This window comes from Haliotis cracherodii, unplaced genomic scaffold (assembly GCF_022045235.1).
Source record: "Haliotis cracherodii isolate W230 unplaced genomic scaffold, xgHalCrac1.p SCAF_14, whole genome shotgun sequence".
Taxonomy (NCBI): domain Eukaryota; kingdom Metazoa; phylum Mollusca; class Gastropoda; order Lepetellida; family Haliotidae; genus Haliotis; species Haliotis cracherodii.
Window position 1 is genome coordinate 13316635 of NW_027266269.1, and position 5663 is coordinate 13322297.

A 5663-nucleotide genomic window follows, 5' to 3' on the forward strand; every position below is an offset into this window, starting at 1 on the left:
TTATGTATCCAAGATAAATTCCTATGTCCAAGGTATGGAACATGATTCAGAAAATTAAAGGTAAGGGTACTGAATCAAGCATCCACCATCTCAAAGATGGGGATCAATTATTAAATTATTCTTCAGATATTGCAAATAAACTTGGTGAAACTCTGGCTCACCATTCTTCCTCGTCTAATTATGTCCCTCAATTTCAAAAGTACAAAAATCTGCAGGAAAAGAAACCTTTACATTTTAATTCAGATAACGGGGAAGATTACAATGAAGTCTTTTCCATTCATGAGCTCCATACTGCACTTGGGCAGGATCATGACACTGCTGCAGGGTCTGATAATATCCATTATCAACTCTTAAAATATTTACCGCAATCTTGTTTAGAAACCCTTTTTGATAATATTTGATAAAATCTGAACGTCAGGATAATTTCCTTCTTCATGGCGTGAAGCCATCATTATTCCCATACCTAAACCTGGACGTGATCATACTGATCCTTCAAATTATCGACCAATTTCAATGACCAGCTGTGTTTGCAAAACTATGGAATGCATGGTCAATATAGATTAACCTGGTACTTATAATCCAATAACTTAATCACAAATATTCAATGTGGATTCCGTAAAAATCGCAGTACCATTGACCATTTAGTTCGATTGGAGTCATTCGTTAAGAATGCCATTATAAACAAACAACATGCAGTGTCTATCTTTTTCGATCTAGAAAAAAGCATTATAACACTACATGGAAGTACGGTATTGTAAAAGATTTAGGCAATTTCGAGTCTGCGTGGGTTCAACCCTGTCTGGTCATTATAATCAGGATCAGGGTGTCCCACAAGGTAGTATTTTGTCTGTAACTTTGTTTAGTATCAACATCAACAGTTTAGCAAAGGTTTTAAATGATTCAATTGATGATTCGTTGTTTGTGGATGATTTTAATGTTTCTTGCTGTGGTAAGAACATGCATACGATTGAGAGGCAAATGCAATTGTGTTTAAATAAAATCCAAAAATGGTGTCTAGAAAATGGCTTTAAATTTTTCCAAATCTAAAACTAACTGTACTCATTTTTGCAGAAAATATAAACCTCACAAAGACCCAGAACTAATATTGGATACCTCATTAAAGCTGTAAAAGAAGCGAAATTTGTGGGTATAATTTTTGATCATCATTAACCTTTTTACCACATATAAAATACTTAAAGACCAAATGTCTGAAAGCCCTAGATTTGTTAAAAGTTGTCTCTAATTCCAAGTAGGGAGGGGATCAGAAAACCCTTCTCCAACTATACAGAGCTTTATACGCTCTAAACTTGATTACGGCTCCATCATCTATGGTGGGGCTTGTAAGAGCAATTTAAAACTATTCGAAACCATTGATCACAGAGGCCTGAGGCTTTGTTTTGGAGCCTTCCGAACTTCACCTATTCACAGTTTGTATGTGGAGGCTGATGAGCCACCCCTTCAACACCGACGCATTAAATTATCTTTACAGTATATCTCTAAATTGCGTTCTATTGAATCCAATCCAGCATATGACTGTGTTTTTAATCCTCTGTACATAAATCTCTACAATAAAGCTCTTATTCCACCACTTGGAATAAGAGTACAATCTGATGTTTCTGCTGCTCAAATCAATCTTGAAACCATAGCCCCCACTCGGCTATTCACTTCTCCACCATGGCAGTTAGTGAAGCCCGAGGTAGACCTAACATGAAGTAAACTAAAGAAATCTGACAAATCAATTAATTTATCAACAGCAATATAATGAATTACGAAGCACGTATGATACTCATAAATCTATATTTACAGATGGATCCAAGGATGGTGACGCTGTTGCCAGCGCCGCCGTCATCGGATCCAGAACTATCTCAACCAGATTACCAGATAGCAAATACTATTTTAACGACTCTAAAATACATCCACAGCCAAACTAAACATAAACAGTTCATATTTTTTTCCGACCCTCTTTCTTGCTTTCAAGATATTAAAAACATGTCTTCCACGCATCCACTATTAATGGAAATTGTTGCATTGTTTAATGAGCATGCTACTGGCCAATACAACATCGTTTTCTGTTGGTTGCCAAGCCATGTTGGAATCACTGGTAATACAATGGCCGATGCTGCTGCAAAAGCAGCACTCAACAAATCTGTGACACCACTTTTGCTCCCATACACTGATTACAAGCCAGTGATTAGATCCTATATTCGTGATCTGATGCAAAAGAAGTGGGACACCCAAGTAGGTATCAAGAAATTACATGAAATAAAGCCAACTATTGGTTACACCTACTTGGGATGTCAGTCCAGATTTGAAGAGGTCATTATACAACGATGTCTTATTGACCATAGCAGGTACACTCATGAATATCTCTTTAAAGGTGAGGATCCTCCATTTTGTATCCTGTGTGATGAGAGAATCACGGTCAAGCATGTCCTGCTTGACTGTATTGATTTTGCCATCACAAGGGATAAATATTTCAAATCGTCATCTGTCAAGGTTTATTTTTAGCAGTCTCAATTCTGGTTAAATCATTGATTTTTTAAAGGAAATAGAGTTGTTTGCAAAATTTTGATTGTGTCTTGTAAAATATAGATGTTTTATGATTGGTAGATTAAATAAGCAACTGAGATTGTTAGTGGCTGTATCCTCGAGGGGGGTTAAAGTACTGTAAAGTTATTGTCCTCCTGAGAGGGTACGTAAGTTCCACTTCTTTCAATGTCAATTTAGAACTACCGTGTTTTAACCGTAGAATATGTGTCATTTTAAGATGTTAGGCTAACCTTGCCAATAATGGCCAACACTTGAAGAGATGATATAAATCCTGCTGGGGTCCATGCAGGTAGCAAAGGTACTGTAAGTCCCCATGGTCCCCAAATATGGTGATCTCCCCTCAGGGCCTGGCGATATATAGCCCGTTTTTATCATGTTATTGTTATGTATAAATGCTACCTTTTAATGATTCCATACTAGTTTGAAAAAATCTTTTTTCTGTGATAAGTCTAGTACTTTTACTGTCTGTCCTTCGTTGGCAGGTTTTTATATAAGTTTAATTGTTTTTTTTATAAAATTTAAACCTTGATAGACACGATATGGCTGGAATATTGCCGATGTGACTTAAAATTGCAACACACTCACTCACTCAGTGCTGACACGCAAGGCCTTGACAAATCTGCAGATTTCGACGAGGAATAGAAATCGATTGCATAGAACTGCTAAAAGAAGAAAGTTACAGATTGATTGGGAGCGCTTCAGATTAGCACGGAACAAAGTTATTAGTGAAGTTAGGAAAGCTAAGCGCGCTTATGATTTGAAATTAGATGATACTATTAATTCAGAATGTGGTACTAAATCATGGGGGCGCTTAATTAAAAAATGGATACAGCGTAATAGAAATTCAAATACACAATCCCCTCCTATTATGATTAATGGGAACGTTGTTGATCATCCCAGTCATATTGCTGAGGCTTTTAATGACTTCTTTTTTCAACAAGCCCAAGTTGAAGAACCCGAGAAGAAAACTAATAACTTACATGAGCCTGTACATAAACTTAACGACTTGCTCTTGTCTGAAAAAGAAGTCCATGATATTTTATTAAGTCTAAATACTGTAGTACCAAAGCTAAAGGTCCAGATAATATTGGTAATAAGCTTTTAAAAAAAATAGCTCTACCTCTATGTGCTCCCATTACTTTGCTGTTTAATTTATCGCTACGACTTTCCTCCTTTGCTTGTCAGTGGAAAAAACACTCTTATTGTTCCAATCCATAAAAAAGTAGTGTTCATGATTGTAATAACTATAGACCAGTTGCCCTGACAACTTCTCTTTCTAAGGTATTTGAAAAATGTGTATTTAAGCATGTCTACAATTTTTACTTGGATAATGATATCATAACCACTTCACAATCGGGATTCAAACCTGGAGATTCAACTGTTTATCAGTTAACTGTATTATATCACGTGATCTCCAAAGCCTTGGATGATGGAAAGGAAGTTCGCGCCATATTTTGTGATATAAGTAAGGCGTTTGATCGTGTTTGGCATGAAGGTTTATTAGTTAAATTAAAGTAAACAGGGATAATCTTCTGGACTGGTTTGAAAGTTATCTTTGTAATAGACAATAGTCTAGGCTATATGTCAAATTATAAACCTGTTCTAGCCGGAGTGCCACGGGGCTTACTTTTTGGACCTCTGTTATTCCTTATTTATATTAATGATCTGACTCATGGGATAACGAGTAATATTAAACTTTTTGATGATGATACATCTTTATTTCTAATTATTGAAGATCCTGAATCCACAGCCGCTATATTGAATAGTGATTTAGAATGTATATCAAACTAGGCAAGTAAATGGCAGGTGAAATGTAGTCCTTCCAAAACGGAAGCCATGTTATTTTCTACTAAAATGAATCCTAGTCTTAAATTACCTCTGCGAATGAATGATATTCCTATACCTGGAGTAAGTAATCATAAACATCTAGGACTTGTAATCCAGGAAGATGGAAAATGGCACAAACACATTTATTATTTTGTACATAAAGTGAGCCCATTAATTAATTGTTTGCGTAGCCTGAAATAACGTCTAAATCGAAGAACGCTCGAAACCATGTACAAATCTTTTATTTTACCTATTTTTGATTATTATGATAATATTTGGGATAATTCTAATAAGGAACAAGTAAAACTATTAGAACATTTACACTTGGATGCTCTTCAAACAATATGTGGAGCAGTACGGGGAACAAGTCACACAAAAAAACTTAAGGCTAACTCCGAAATATCTATCTTTATTGGTCCCACTTAATATATCTAGCATAACTGGATATAACCTTGTACTTCTAATGACTTCCAGACCAGTGCAGGACGCTTATCCCAGTATAATCGATCTTTTTTGCCATCTGTTACACAAGCTTGGAATGCACTTGATATTAATATTAGAAATGTAGATTCCTTATCTCTGTTTAAGCAATTAATTTCTAGAGAAACTAAGCTTACTTCAAATTTTACATCTTTTGCTAGTTATGGCAAAAGTCGCAAATGTCCACAAACGAATAGTTTTGCTCATTTAATTGAGTTTGAATGACAATGCATGTTCAACAATGTAATAAACTGATAATTATAACTACATACCGTGAGTCCTCGTAGAAAAGTCAGTGTCTTGACTGTGCGTTTTCTTTGATGAGAAAGTTTCTCACCGACCTTAGCGTGTAGGTGTGTGATGTCCAGGACAGGGACGACAGTGTTTTGACTACTCTTCTTCCATTAATTAACGTGTTAGGCATCCCTAATTAACCTTTACTAATTCATGTTAAACCAACACAGGATGTTTTCTGGAAGTGGATATTCGCGAATGTCATAGGGCTGACACGACACGTGTTAATAACTGTCCTCCCACTTCTAAATTTCCTAACATTCTTTATGTCTAAAGACTAGTATTATATCTATTTATATACCACTTTATTGTCTTATATTGCGGTAGTTAAAGAAAACAGTGCTCAAAGTGAAGCCCTTTTTCATCTACATTCTCAACATAGTCTCTATCAGAAGTGTTTGGCTTGTGATGGGTCCGACTTGGCCCGGGCTGCCAAAATCAACTTAAACGTCACAGATGTAACATCAAATGTGTTTACATCTAAAGACAAGTATTATGTCTACCGAAATACC